Genomic DNA, 16,823 nt, shown 5'->3' on the forward strand with positions numbered 1-16,823 from the left:
ATGAGACAGGGGCTTTGGGGGATAAGTAAAGCCAGAGACCTGCTTCTTCAGACACTTTGTGGTGCACAAGGGACACTTATGCTCTTGGGTGTTCTGCCATGCATTAGCACCCTTTTCTTTGATTCTCTGAAACCATTGCATTGCACTCTCAATCAACAGCAGAGATTGTGGATAATAAAACACATGTAAGGTCACTGTCTGAAAGCCTCCTCAGAGTCAAATTTTTAAAGGCCCACATGATGCATTCTGCAATGCAATGAAAAGATAAACGATCTCAGAAATACTTTGAAATCTATATATGTCCACAGCTACCTCTCATAACAAGGACATCTTTGCAGCGCTCATTCATCTGCAGGTGTGTAGCGGAAGTTCTTGGCTCAGGAGATTTCTATAGTGAAAGAAAACCTTGACACTGTCACTTGATACGCCCTCGCTTCATCACTCTTTGTATATTTTCTACTGTATCTGCATCAAAAGATATATAGCATAAGCTCTCAGAGTCTGCATGATAAATGCTTTCAATGATTCATAACAAAGAAAAAAAGCGTGATGTGCCATACAAACATGACACCACTGTTGGTGTTAATAGATTTCAGTATGCACAGCACACTATGCTTGACAGTTGGCTTTTGATGACACAAGTCATCCTGGTGGCAAGCAGAAAGAGTGTTCTAAATTCTGCATTGGGTGTTGAGAACAATCTGTGGTGTGAAGCCTCAGGAGAAATTCACTAACACCCTGTCTCTCTGGGCGCCAGTCTTGTCCTCTGTGGCCCTTTCATAGATTGGCTACGTTAATTGACCGAGGCTGGTCCTGGCTGTAAAAGATGGATATAAATAGTTGTTTCCACTAGAAACGTCACCAGCAGCGGAGGTGTGGAGAGACTAACACCAATGTCGTGAAGCCAGCAGTGGCCATGGTGAGTAGCAGAGCAATTAGTGACTTCCAAGTTCCCTTGAAACCAAACTTAAGTGCATCTTCTGTTGCAATAGCTGTTGAGGAGCACAGACCCAGTTCAATTCTCATGTCAGCATGTCCTTAACAGACACAGAGGATGTGTTTTATAAGCTGCGGAATGAGTGCAGTTTCTTCTCTGACCAACAGGGGTCACTTTAAATACACTCTTCAAGACTCCACCGCCAAGTGTTTGACTCAAAAGAGGACTTGTGAATGGCTTAGCATTTAAACATGCAAAATCAAAGCAAGAGTCTTCCATTCCATAGGTAGTAACAGAAGAGTGAAAATTCATGTAATACGTCTTGAACAGATGATGCAATTTCTAAAGAAGCAAAAAGTTTTGTATTACTTTGTCCATGAAGCAAAGAGAGGTAACATGGTGCAGGAAAATATAAGAAACCACATTTTCAAGCAATTTCGGACTGCACTACTTTCAGTGACCTTTTAAAAACAACATAATTGCAAAACACTTCCCCCTCTCTGCTCACTGGATTTACTCCACAGGTTAAAAGAAACTATAAAGTGCAACGAGTTCACCTCATAGATGTAAAAGGAAAACTATTCAATACAAATGTACTGTATATGAACTTAAATATATACAGTTTATATAATACAACGTACCTCTAAGAAAAAGTATTGAACTAATGATCAATTTAACTTGAACGATCCAGCAGAGTGACACTCAAGGTAATTTTAGTGGTTAATTAAAACACACATAGTGAATTCTGTAAGTAAGAGATTCGGTTTAGTATCCCTTCATCATTTTTGAACAATAGAATATTTGTCTAGAAATAATGCACCTCATGTCAGATAAAATGCTAAGAAAATATGCAAGTTATGTGAAGGTTACTGGGTGTAGCAAACACAAAGAAACTTGCAGATTAATAGATGGATCTAGTGAAGGCAGCATAATTGAATTCTGAAAACGAACCAATGGAATCATGTTTTATAAAGGTTTGCTTTATTACCTCTCATCTTCTTTTCTGTCTTCGTTTTTTAACTAAGCAGACAGTTATGAGTGCACACAACCTCTTTCTCTCTCTCACAGTCAGACCAAACTGTTTTGCTCATCTCAAATGTGACACATTATATATATATTTTTGCTATTGATTGTTTAGATGTCCCATATAAAAGCCTGGCTCCATCCTTCAAAACTGCACCTAGATTTAATTGTGCGAAATGGGTTGTGGGCCAGTGCTGTAAATGATCAATAGAAGGTTCTTAATTAACCTATTTTAGGTAAGGTGAGGTAAACTCACGCCACTCACAAGACTAAATCAAAGATATTTAGTATACCTCACTGACAATTTAAAAGCATTTTCATCATGTTCGAATGCAAGAACTAGGGCACAGGAAAGCAATGAGCTCCGCAACAAGAGATTTTGGGGCTTTGTGAACCAACACGCTATTTCGAAGAGAAGAAACGGCAGGCAGAACGCCAATTAACACTTTCTACTAGCACTGAATCTCCACATGTACCCTGGAGGACAGTTTAACAGTCTTCTAAGTCGTATATAGCCAGTATTGCTCTAGTTTTCTACACTTTGAGTCTCACAGCCAGCCCCAGTGATGTTTTGTTTATAGTTTTTTATCAGCCATTGTCTCACGCACAGATTTCTTTCACTTGACCCAAAAAATTCTTCAGAATCAACACCCTTAAAAGATTTGCGCATTCCCGTTTGAGATCTGACCTCCCCACTTAATGCTCAGCTCTGGAGAGTCACATTCAATCTCTGCTGTGCCACATGTCGATGACATATAGGGGCGATACTGCACCTTTTTGATTCAAGGTTCGAATCAATAGCCTTGTCACAAACAAGGCCAAGCAATCTCATTCAGGAGGGAAGGATCTCTATTGTGTGAACACACACAACGAGTGCAGTCTTTCAGCTCTCAGACATGAAAATGGCAGCTCAATCAGAGGTCATCACTGTTTGGACTGCGAGATGTGGTGTGCGCTTGACAAAATATGAATACGAATAGCATGACCCTTCACTTTGAGGGCAGGGAACAGGTTTCACGTGCCTGCCTCACGATTATGTATGGTGGGGGAAATAAATGCGAGCAATTTTCTTCCTGCTGCAACTTTTAAATAGACCTTTCAAGATATCGTAAACCACTTTTCAAGTACTCAAAAACTGTGAAAAGACACACTGTAGCGTTCTTTTATTGCACAAAGGGACGGCAACGATTAAGTCTGTGGTTTTAGTCTGGTAAGTTTCAAAAGGAAAAACTTCTGTGGAAAGGTCTAGAGGTGCAGATTTTAAAACAGAATAATCAATATTAATGATGAATCTTTCTTTCTGGATGTTTGCGGAAAACATCATCTGATTATCTCCACCAGAGACTGTGCTGTGCTGTCAAAAGAATCTTTTAATACTGCCCTGCTGTGATAAACTGCCTTCATCATAACACACACTGGCCATTCTCTGTGGACTGGTCGTAAGTTATGCTACGGAAAGTTTATAAGAGAATTGCCATGGCAAGGCTCATTGAGTGCCTTAATGCTGATCTGAATGCTGCCAAAAGCATTTAAAAGGGCTAGCAAAAACAATGTCTCTCGTGGGGTGTTGAATATGAATCCTACAGATGGGATGCCGATTGCTGGGGATTTGTTGCGGAAAGCTGTGTCAAGCTTGTACTACTAGCAGCATGAAATAATTGCAAAAAATAGTGAGTGTTTCTGAACAAGTTTCAAACACTCCCTCTGTGTTCCAGTGCGGACAAGCAGGTAGCACATGCAAACAAAAATAGTGATTCCCAACCTTTTTCAACTCGCGGCCCACACAACCAAAACACATATGTTTGCGCAGCCTAATGCAAAAAAAAAAAAAAAAAAAAAAACACATTACCCCGCTATTATTGGGTTAATAACTTAGTACTCAGAAGCTAGATTGTTTACTGTCTTTATTAAATGCACTGGCAATGAACAGAAAATAACTTGGGCTGGCACCGCACTTGGCACAACTGCTGTTGTTCTGTAGTATATGCACTATGCAGCAAAAATATATAAGATAAATTGGCGGTTTATTCTTAAACCAATCAGCGCGCTCGAATAGTGGAAGCATAGTTACAGTTTAATATTTAATATTTAAACAATTTCATTGTTTTTTCTTATTTAATTATATATATGAAATGTTATTAAGTTATGTGTCTCTTAATATTTAAGACTATAGTATAATGCACATATGGACATTGCCTCTTGAACATTTCTGTCTATCTTAATATTTAAGACTACAGTGTACTTTCATGCACATTACTACTATATTTAATTCTACAGTATACATCTTTTTTATATTTTTATTCTTATATTTTTATTGTTTAGTTTTATTTCGTTCTTTAATAGCTATATTTATGTATATTTTCATCTGTGTTGTATTCTTTAATAATTGCACTTTCCATGGAGCGGACCTGACTCACATTTCACTGCTGGTTAAATATGCTCTATATAATTGTGTATGTGCTGAATAAAAATCTTGAATCTTGAATAGTAATTGGCGGCCCACCTGCAATACCATGTCCCAATACCAATACCACACCCCTATGTCTCTTGACAACGTAGAGGGGGGGTCGTCCATATTTGAATGCAAATCCCTCATCTTTGGATTTTGACGAACCTGGCTTATCCATCTAGCGGTTTTCCTGTGCTGGTAAGTATGGTTTTAGGCGATTAATTTTAATGCTGCTAATTGTGTATTTTGCAGTAGCATGCAGCGCAAATACTGTTACAATCATTAATTGGTGCAGTGACCATATATTTTATTGGAGCAGAAACCCTGGTCTAAATCGTAATCATGACTTTTTTCTTTTTTAATATAACTTTGGGCTACATTAAAACGACGTAATTGCAGGACTGCATATTTGTTGTAGGCTTAAACATGCCTTAATTTAAGTGGGATATTTTTAATTGTCGATGGTATTTCTATTTGCAATGGCTTATAGTGAGCCTACTTTGCTTTTTTTGCGACAAAAAAATAAATAAAATAAAATAAAAATAAAACCCAAAACCAATAGCATACTTTTATAGACCTTTCATCTCAATACTAATTATGAAGTTGTGATAAATAGCCTGCTGCAGAAATGTTTATATTATGCGGTGAGGTGGGCGTGGGAAGCCGAAAAAGCTGCAGTGGGAGAAAGAATGTGGGGACGAGCGGTAATAAGGAGGTCAAATGATTAATGATTAACACCTGTTTGTAATTCCAGTGATTGGGGAGAGAGGAGTTATAAGCGCCAAGCAGACCGACGAAGAGGGAGAGCTGGATCGTTGAGAGAGCCAGAGCTGAGCAGTGTGTGTGTATATATATATATAGATGTGTGAAGGCAGAGAGCCGAGCCGCAGTTTATTTTGTTTATCCTGTTTAATTTTGAATTAATAAAGAGCCTTTTTCGCCACCCCTGACTTCCTTGTCCATTATCTATCGAACTGTTTTACACTGGTGCCAAAACCCGGGACTAGGAAGCTGGCACGCCGCCATGCAACCAGCTACAGCAACGCCACTTGCGGAGCTGGTGAAGACACTCGAAGAACATCAGGCACTGATGGACCTCAAGTTGGAGCAGGAGGATCACTTCCAGCTGTTGGTCCAAGCCCAGGATGAAGACCGGCGAGTCCTCCGGAGCTTTCTTGGCCGGGAGGGCGCCCCAGCAGCAGTCCCTTCCTTAGCGCACGTCCCCGTTGATGAAGATGGGTCCACAAGACAATCCAGAGGCGTTTGTAGATCTCTTTGAGAGGACAGCGGAGGCATGTGGCTGGGCGCCCACCCAATGGCCGGTGCGCCTCATCCCGCTGCTGACTGGGGAGGCACAGGTGGCGCCCAACAGCTGCCTGTAGCGAACCTCCTGGCCTATGACGACCTGAAGCGGGCCATCCTTCAGCGAGTCGGCCGTACCCCCGAACAACATCGGCAACGCTTCCGGTCAAGGGAGCTGGGGGACAGCGGCCGGCCTTTCGTGATGGCCCAACAGCTCCAGGATGCTTGCCGCAGGTGGTTGTTGGCGGAGGATCGCGATGTCGAGGGAGTGGTCGATCTGGTGGTACTGGAACAGTTCATCGCTCGGCTACCTTGGGGTACAGCCGAGTGGGTCCGGTGCCACCGCCCGACATCGCTGACGCAGGCTATCCAGCTGGCTGAAGACCATCTGGTGGCGTGCCCGGGGGGTGGCGAGCCCCTTTCTAACCTCTCTCTCTCTCTCTCTTCTCCTTCCCTTCCCTCTCCCTCTCACCCTATTCCTGTTCCCAGGTCGCGGAGTAACGTGCCCCCTCGAGTCCCACAGCGGAGTGGGGCCTTCCAGGGGAACAGACCAGGGACACGGGAGGGCGCCGGGGCTACTGGTCCATCCGCCCCTTTCTCCTCTCTCCACCAATTTTTTGGCCATCCTTCTGCCACTGGGGCGGCGGGAAGGCCTGGGCCAGCCTGCTGGAGATGCGGGGACCCGAGGCATTTTCTGGACCGGTGCCCAATGATTGAAGTGGGAGCATTGATCCGGGTTCCCGACTCCCCAGCGGCTGCCCCCGATCAAGCTGGGCTGTACCAAATACCTGTGAGTATCGAGGGGGGTACATATCAGGCTTTGGTGGATTCGGGCTGTAACCAAACCTCCATTCATCAAAGCCTGATGCAACAGAGGGCATTGGATACAAGCCGCAAGGTTAAAGTGAGGTGTGTACACGGGGATGTGGTGGACTACCCTCTAGTGCTGGTTAGTATTCAGTTTCGGGGGAAAACGCATAGAGTAAAGGTGGCGGTTAATTCCCACTTTAGGCATCCGCTGATTTTGGGGACAGATTGGCCAGCTTTTACACAATTATTGAGGGTTTTGTGTGCGGATGCTTCTTGGGACACAGGGCAGGGAAACGGAGAAGCGGTGACGCAGGCTGGCGATGCAGTTGTGGGACCTTCACAGGCTGACTCAGAGGAAACGAGAGCGAGGGCGGACTTCATGTCCCTTGAGCTACATGACTTTCCACTGGAGCAGTCTCGTGATGAGACACTTAAAAACGCGTATGACCGGGTCCACACCATCGACGGATGGCTTCTCCAGCCTGATCAACCGCTCTCTTTTCCTTATTTTTCCATGATAAAAGATAGGTTGTATCGGGTGACCCAAGATACCCAGTCAAAAAGGAATATAACCCAATTATTAGTCCCAAAAAGCCGTCGGGAAATGCTTTTCCAGGTGGCTCACTGTAGTCCCATGGCAGGCCACTTGGGGGAAGCATAGACACGTGAGCGGCTCATGGCCCGTTTTTTTTGGCCGGGCATTCACGAGCACATCTGCCGGTGGTGTGCGGGGTGTCGGGAATGTCAGCTGGTAAATCCGCCGGCCACTTCTTAAGCGCCATTGCGTCCCTTACCACTGATGGAGGTCCCCTTCGAGAGAATTGGTATGGACCTCATCGGGACACTAGAACGCTCAGCACATGGGCTTCGTTTTGCATTTGTTTTCATGGACTATGCAACACGATACCCAGAAGCAGTGCCGCTACGCACAATCTCCGCAAAGAGTGTGGCGGACGCACTGTTTCGAGTGATCTCCCGAGTGGGGATCCCCAAAGAGATCCTCACAGACCAGGGCACGGTGTTTATGTCACCTACGGTAAGCGAGCTATACGAACTACTGGGCATTAAATTGATTCGCACCAGCGTCTATCACCGACAAACAGATGGCTTGGTGGAACGATTTAATTGCACATTGAAATCCATGGTTCGTAAGTTCGTTAAGGAGGACGCCAAAAATTGGGATAAAAGGCTCGAGCCCCTATTGTTCGCAGTGCGGGAGGTTCCACAAGCCTCCACAGGGTTTTCCCCATTCAAGCTTCTCTATGGTCGTCAGCCCCATGGTGTCTTTGATGTCATTAGGGAGGCTTGGGAGTAGGGGCCTTCAAACAGCCGTAGTGAAATTCAGTATGTCATGGACCTTCGAGCAAAACTTCACACTCTGGGGCGGCTCTCTATGGAGAATTTGCTCCAGGCTCAAGACAAACAGAGTCGGCTGTACAACAAGGGTACGCGAGTGCGTCAATTTACACCGGGAGAGAAAGTGCTTGTGTTACTTCCAACATCCAGTTCTAAATTACTCGCGAAGTGGCAAGGACCGTTTGTGGTTACACGGCGAGTGGGGGATCTCGATTATGAGGTGGTGCGATAGAGGGAATTCACGTCAAATTTATCATCTCAACCTTCTAAAACGGTGGAATGAGGTGACCTCGGTTGAGTTAGACGTGACAATTTCAGCAGAGGATGATCTCGGACCAGAAGCAGCTGTCAAAACCAACCCGCTCGCTCTGGTCCCTGGGGGAGATCACCTCTCGCCGTGGCAGCTCGCAGAGATAGCCAAGTTGCAAGCAGATTTTGCGGACATATTTTCACCCTTGCTGGGTCGCACGAATCTCATACAGCACCATATCGAAACGGTCCCCGGGGAAGTGGCCCGCAGCCGCCCCTATCGTTTACCGGAACACAAAAAAAAGGTGGTTCAAGATGAATTAACGGCCATGCTAGAGTTGGGAGTAATAGAAGAATCGCATAGCGACTGGGCGAGCAAGATAGTTTTAGTCCTTAAAACAGACGGCTCGGTCCGTTTCTGTGTTGATTACCGAAAGGTGAATGCAGTGTCGAAATTCGACGCTTATCCAATGCCCCGAGTTGACGAGCTGCTTGATCGGTTAGGTTCGGCTTGCTTTTATTCGACACTGGATTTAACAAAAGGGTATTGGCGGATCCCCTTGTCGCCATTATCCAAAGAAAAAACGGCCTTCACCACGCCGTTTGGGTTGCCCCAATTTGTCTCCCTTCTGTTTGGGTTATTCGGGGCTCCCGCCACCTTTCAGCATCTTATGGACAAGATTCTCCGGCCCCATTGCGCGTACGCCGCTGCCTCAACGACATCATTATACACAGTAATGATTGGCAGCGGCATATGGAACATCTGCGTGCAGTCCTGAGATCCTTAAGGGTGGCTGGACTCACGGCGAACCCACGGAAGTGTGCAATTGGGCGGGTGGAGACCAAAAAGGAAGCGAGACAGTTCCTGGGGCTGGCGGGATATTATAGAAGGTTTATTTCTAAATATTCGGAGCTCACCAGCCCGCTGACTGATCTCACCAAAAAGGAAGCACCAGATCCGGTCCAGTGGACGGAGCCTTGCCAACAGGCCCTAACCAAGGTAAAGGCTGCCCTGTGTGGTGGGCCGCTCTTGCACTCTCCTAACTTTAATCTCCCGTTTTTGTTGCAGACAGATGCGTCGGTCAGGGGGCTGGGTGCAGTCCTGTCTCAGGTGGTCGCAGGAGAGGAGCGGCCGGTGCTGTATCTAAGTCGAAAGCTCTCAAAGAGAGCAACTAGATACAGCACCATTGAAAAAGAATGTTTAGCCATTCGGTGGGCTGTCCTCACTCTGCGCTATTACCTCCTGGGACGGGAATTCACTCTCTGTTCGGACCACACGCCCCTCCAGTGGCTCCACCGCATGAAGGATACCAACGTGCGGATCACCCGTTGGTATCTCGCTTTACAGCCTTTTAAATTCAAGGTGATCCACAGGCCGGGGGCCCAGATGGCGGTGGCCGACTTCCTCTCCAGGAATGGGGGGGGGGGGGGCTGCTGCAGGCCGGAGTGCTCCCCGGCCTGAGTCGGGCGGTGGGGGTATGTGGCGAGGTGGGTGTGGGAAGCCGAAAAAGCTGCAGCGGGAGAAAGAATGTGGGGACGAGCTGTAATAAGGAGGTCAAATGATTAATGATTAACACCTGTTTGTAAATCCAGTGATTGGGGAGAGAGGAGTTATAAGCGATGAGCAAAGAGATGGATGCATTCTGGGACGTGATGTGTTAAAATGTAATGGCTAACATATACCCGTGTTTCCTTAGACATTTCTGCTGACCCCTTTAAAATATTGAGCGAAGACATAAAATATTAAGACTGTACTTTTTCATTATGATTTATATTTTGGCGCAATTTTGTGCAAAGTGTCACTGTGTGCGACCATCACAGAAACCATTGCCCAGCGCAATTCCACCATGGTAAGTCACTTACAACAGTCTAATAACCAAGAGAAATTAATAGGCATTTATACGTCCAAAATCAATACAATTACGAGTTTATATATATAAAAAAACATGGTGTGTGTGTGTGTGTGTGTATATATATATATATGTATATATATATAACATTTCTTTTAATAAACTTATTTTGAACGTGTAAATGCTTATTAATGGATCATTGGGGGAATTGTTATTGGGGGATATATATATATATATATATATATATATATATATATATATATACAGTGTTGGGGAGTAACTAGTTACATGTAACGACGTTACGTAATTTAATTACAAAATTATTGTAACTGTAATTAGTTACAGTTACTAAGAAAAAATGAGTAATTAAATTACAGTTACTTATGAAATTTTTTACGATTACAAAGGGGATTACATTTGAATATTTACACACATCCACATACAGATTTAACTGATTTCTTTCCCAAATTGCACTGACTATTCTGAGACATACGCCCTAATAATTTCCGGGATGCGGAAACACAGTCTGGTTCGTAGAATACAGTCATTAAAACGAAATGCCTAACGCGGACGGAATATGCCACATTTTGGATGACTAAATCAAAAGTAGGTCAGTACACTTGAATCAAAACATGACATCGACTAGTGTCTGTTAATATAAAGCCCCAAAAATGCAATATATGACTTGCACGTTCTGCGTGTCTGTGGAAATCAGGCGCGGACTGGACACCGGGAGAACCGGGACAATTCCCGGTGGCTTGGCAGCCGATTTTGCCCCACTATTTAATATCATTATTGTATAATTGCCTGCCGAATGTAATAAATTGCGAATCCGCCATTTGATAATTGAATCTCTAATAAGTCATGAATTGTTAGTCATGACTCGCGCGCTCTCCGCGCCTCCGCCAAACGGTTTGGATCAGACTCAGAGTAATCAATGCGAGAGAGAGAGAGAGAGAGAGAGAGAGAGAGAGAGAGAGAGAGAGAGAGAGAGAGAGAGAGAGAGAGAGAGAGAGAGAGAGAGAGAGAGAGAGAGAGAGAGAGAGAGAGAGAGAGAGAGAGAGAGAGAGAGAGAGAGAGAGAGAGAGACTAGAGTGGACTGCTGGAGCAGAGAAGCAGAACTCCTGTTCTGGGTTTCATCTGTAAAGATGCTTTTTTGTCTTTGTTTTTTTATTTATTTAATCAAGCAGCAGCACGTTGCTCATCAGTCATCACTCAAAATACTATATAAAGGACATCATTATTATCTGTTGTAATGTTACAGTAGGAATTTAGCTGAAAAAAAATTCAGATTTTTTTTATAGGTTTAGGGGGAGCTACGACAGACAACAACACAACCCTTACGAAAATTAACATTTTAATATTTAACTATAAATCCAGAGAAAATGGTTACTATTGTTTAACTGTGATAACCAAAAATGTAAAATTATTTTACAAATGTATTTATTTAAAAATAAATACAAATCCATTTGCAAAAAACAAGGTTATTTTACTTTTATATAGGCTAATAAAAGCATGGTAATTTTTTGTAAGGGAAAACATGACTCGTGTACAGTATTAGGATTTTTCTATAAAGATATTGTAGTATTGTATTGTAAAGTATAGTTTTTTTCAATCTTGAGTATTAAAGTCATGAGAGAGATGGATAACAGGGCAAAATAAAGAGACTGAAGAGAAAAATGGAAGTGAAGGTGCAGTTCGGGAGAGAACTTTTAATTATTTTGCATGTCCCCAAATTAAAGATTTAAACCTTTTTTATGTCAGGTCCATACAAAAATATTTTTTTTAAATTAATGGCAAAGACATGGTTTCATTTACTACACATAGGCCTGCCTCAGTATAGGAGTACACAAGCACATAAACATAATTTCTAGAACTGCTCTGTGTCACTTCATGTGCATTTTACTTATTTTGAGAAAACTATCATCATATACAGAAACAGCAGTTTAAAAAAAACACCAATGTTTCAGGAGTTTATTACACAGAATACGTCACATGCTTATTAGATAACTGTATTTAAGTTGATGTATATGCTTTTATTTATTATTCTTTAATTTTTACAAATTTAGAAAGTAATCAAAAAGTACTCAAAAGTAATTAGTTACATTACTTTAATAAAGTAATTGAAAAAGTTACACTACTATTACATTTTAAACAGGGTAACTTGTAATCTGTAACCTATTACATTTCCAAAGTAACCTTCCCAACACTGTATATATATATATATGGGCAATTCTTAGACTATGGGCACTTTCATGTCCTTTGATCATATTTTATAAAAAAACATTTAATTTTGAAAAATTCACACTTTCATAGTTAAATTTAAAATGAAAATACTTTAGGAACTTTTTACCAGTAGTCTATACTTATTTTTTCACCTTTTTAAACATCATTATACATGCAAATATTGATGTTTTGTGCTTTGTAGTTGTCCCACAGTATTGCCGTCATTTCCACCACAACGATGTAAAGTCTTTTTAAAAAGTTTTTTTGAAAGATTGTTTGGGTAGTTTCTATGGAGATTAACAATGACATCACAGCACATGTCTGACATGGAGGAGATTTTAAATTTCTTCAGCAACTTGGAGAAGAAAACTCAAGGTAAATGTTGCTTGAAATGAAAATATTTTTATTGTATGTCATTTCCAAACATGGCGTAACATCAAATGAGTCTGTCAATAAATTGATTTTTTTTTAACAAAAATAGATTTATTTTGCATGCATGGAATGCTTGCTACCAATTCATAGCTAATCTTTAATACTAGCTTGGATTTTTTTACAAAATACTGTAGAATTGTCATTTCCACCACCGTAATTTCCACCACATTACCTTCTTGGGTGGAAATGACAAAGGTGAGGTGGAAATGACATTTATGCTTACAAGGTGCAATTCATAGAATGAGTGGCTACATATGAATATTTTATTTATTGAAATGTACAAAACTAATGTTTTTATTCAAATATATATTTGTTGAAATTTCATTTCATTTTTTAAGATGCCACGGAAGTCAACTGGAGAAAGGTCTCAGTGGTGCTCAAGTGAAAACAACCGGTATTGGGATCAATCGCTTTTATTGGCCACTAAGAGATGATGTCATCTGGTACCAACCCATGGATATAATAGGCCTCATCCCTGAGCCTGTACCAGTGATAAAACGGCACAAGGAGATTATGGCCCAATCCCAATTCTATTTTATACCCCTTCCCTTATGGTTTAGTGATTTCTAATTATTGGGGGGATTAGTCCCCATCAATGTCTACGGCAGTTATCGCCCTGATCAGACATATGCTGTGCCACTATCATGCAGTCTGTAATGATATGACGTTAGCAAATATTAGCAATTTTTTTGCAAACATTTCTTTGAGTAACATGACCGTTAGTATGAACTCACAATTGATTGTAACATAAAACAAATGATTACTTTTCATTATAATCTTTGTTTATGTCAAAAAAGCTTACATTTATGTGTCTTTTTGTTCGCTGTAGCAACCATGTTGACGAGATAAATCATACCCCTTCGTTTGAAGTGTGGTCCTGAAAAATCTTCGTTTGAAGGGCTATCTGGTCCTTCCCCTTACCCCTACCCCTCCAACCAAAAGAGAATCAAGACACCCCTACCCCTTCACGTGAACGTGCGTTAGTTGGGGTAAGGGAAAGGGGAAGGGCTAAGGGCAGGGATAGGCAACTCCGGTCCTGAGTTGAGTTTAGCTTCAGCCCTCATAAAAACTCACCTGCCTGTATCTATCTAGTAATCCAGAAAACACTAATTGCCTTGTTCAGGTGTGTTTAATTAGGGTTGGAGCTAAACTCTGCAGGACATTGGCCTTCCAGTACCGAAGTTGCCTATCCCTGGCTAAGGGGTAGAATTAATAAAGAGCCTTTTTCGCCACCCCTGACTTCCTTGTCCATTATCTATCGAACTGTTTTACACTGGTGCCAAAACCCGGGACTAGGAAGCTGGCACGCCGCCATGCAACCAGCAACAGCAACGCCACTTGCGGAGCTGGTGAAGACACTCGAAGAACATCAGGCACTGATGGACCTCAAGTTGGAGCAGGAGGATCACTTCCAGCTGTTGGTCCAAGCCCAGGATGAAGACCGGCGAGTCCTCCGGAGCTTTCTTGGCCGGGAGGGCGCCCCAGCAGCAGTCCCTTCCTTAGCGCACGTCCCCGTTGATGAAGATGGGTCCACAAGACAATCCAGAGGCGTTTGTAGATCTCTTTGAGAGGACAGCGGAGGCATGTGGCTGGGCGCCCACCCAATGGCCGGTGCGCCTCATCCCGCTGCTGACTGGGGAGGCACAGGTGGCGCCCAACAGCTGCCTGTAGCGAACCTCCTGGCCTATGACGACCTCAAGCGGGCCATCCTTCAGCGAGTCGGCCGTACCCCCGAACAACATCGGCAACGCTTCCGGTCAAGGGAGCTGGGGGACAGCGGCCGGCCTTTCGTGATGGCCCAACAGCTCCAGGACGCTTGCCGCAGGTGGTTGTTGGCGGAGGATCGCGATGTCGAGGGAGTGGTCGATCTGGTGATACTGGAACAGTTCATCGCTCGGCTACCTCGGGGTACAGCCGAGTGGGTCCGGTGCCACCGCCCGACATCGCTGACGCAGGCTATCCAGCTGGCTGAAGACCATCTGGTGGCGTGCCCGGGGGGTGGCGAGCCCCTTTCTAACCTCTCTCTCTCTCTCTCTTCTCCTTCCCTTCCCTCTCCCTCTCACCCTATTCCTGTTCCCAGGTCGCGGAGTAACGTGCCCCCTCGAGTCCCACAGCGGAGTGGGGCCTTCCAGGGGAACAGACCAGGGACACGGGAGGGCGCCGGGGCTACTGGTCCATCCGCCCCTTTCTCCTCTCTCCACCAATTTTTTGGCCATCCTTCTGCCACTGGGGCGGCGGGAAGGCCTGGGCCGGCCTGCTGGAGATGCGGGGACCCGAGGCATTTTCTGGACCGGTGCCCAATGATTGAAGTGGGAGCATTGATCCGGGTTCCCAACTCCCCAGCGGCTGCCCCCGATCAAGCTGGGCTGTACCAAATACCTGTGAGTATCGAGGGGGGTACATATCAGGCTTTGGTGGATTCGGGCTGTAACCAAACCTCCATTCATCAAAGCCTGATGCAACAAAGGGCATTGGATACAAGCCGCAAGGTTAAAGTGAGGTGTGTACACGGGGATGTGGTGGACTACCCTCTAGTGCTGGTTAGTATTCAGTTTCGGGGGAAAACGCATAGAGTAAAGGTGGCGGTTAATTCCCACCTTAGGCATCCGCTGATTTTGGGGACAGATTGGCCAGCTTTTACACAATTATTGAGGGTTTTGTGTGCGGATGCTTCTTGGGACACAGGGCAGGGAAACGGAGAAGCGGTGACGCAGGCTGGCGATGCAGTTGTGGGACCTTCACAGGCTGACTCAGAGGAAACGAGAGCGAGGGCGGACTTCATGTCCCTTGAGCTAGATGACTTTCCACTGGAGCAGTCTCGTGATGAGACACTTAAAAACGCGTATGACCGGGTCCACACCATCGACGGATGGCTTCTCCAGCCTGATCAACCGCTCTGTTTTCCTTATTTTTCCATGATAAAAGATAGGTTGTATCGGGTGACCCAAGATACCCAGTCAAAAAGGAATATAACCCAATTATTAGTCCCAAAAAGCTGTCGGGAAATGCTTTTCCAGGTGGCTCACTGTAGTCCCATGGCAGGCCACTTGGGGGAAGCATAGACACGTGAGCGGCTCATGGCCCGTTTTTTTTGGCCGGGCATTCACGAGCACATCTGCCGGTGGTGTGCGGGGTGTCGGGAATGTCAGCTGGTAAATCCGCCGGCCACTTCTTAAGCGCCATTGCGTCCCTTACCACTGATGGAGGTCCCCTTCGAGAGAATTGGTATGGACCTCATCGGGACACTAGAACGCTTAGCACGCGGGCTTCGTTTTGCATTAGTTTTCATGGACTATGCAACACGATACCCAGAAGCAGTGCCGCTACGCACAATCTCCGCAAAGAGTGTGGCGGACGCACTGTTTCGAGTGATCTCCCGAGTGGGGATCCCCAAAGAGATCCTCACAGACCAGGGCACGGTGTTTATGTCACCTACGGTAAGCGAGCTATACGAACTACTGGGCATTAAATTGATTCGCACCAGCGTCTATCACCCACAAACAGATGGCTTGGTGGACCGATTTAATTGCACATTGAAATCCATGGTTCGTAAGTTCGTTAAGGAGGACGCCAAAAATTGGGATAAAAGGCTCGAGCCCCTATTGTTCGCAGTGCGGGAGGTGCCACAAGCCTCCACAGGGTTTTCCCCATTCGAGCTTCTCTATGGTCGTCAGCCCCGTGGTGTCTTTGATGTCATTAGGGAGGCTTGGGAGTAGGGGCCTTCAAACAGCCGTAGTGAAATTCAGTATGTCATGGACCTTCGAGCAAAACTTCACACTCTGGGGCGGCTCTCTATGGAGAATTTGCTCCAGGCTCAAGACAAACAGATTCGGCTGTACAACAAGGGTACGCGAGTGCGTCAATTTACACCGGGAGAGAAAGTGCTTGTGTTACTTCCAACATCCAGTTCTAAATTACTCGCAAAGTGGCAAGGACCGTTTGTGGTTACACGGCGAGTGGGGGATCTCGATTATGAGGTGGTGCGATAGAGGGAATTCACGTCAAATTTATCATCTCAACCTTCTAAAACGGTGGAATGAGGTGACCTCGGTTGAGTTAGACGTGACAATTTCAGCAGAGGATGATCTCGGACCAGAAGCAGCTGTCAAAACCAACCCGCTCGCTCTGGTCCCTGGGGGAGATCACCTCTCGCCGCGGCAGCTCGCAGAGATAGCCAAGTTGCAAGCAG

The sequence above is a fragment of the Carassius carassius genome, chromosome 29 (genome assembly GCF_963082965.1).
Source record: "Carassius carassius chromosome 29, fCarCar2.1, whole genome shotgun sequence".
Lineage (NCBI taxonomy): Eukaryota > Metazoa > Chordata > Actinopteri > Cypriniformes > Cyprinidae > Carassius > Carassius carassius.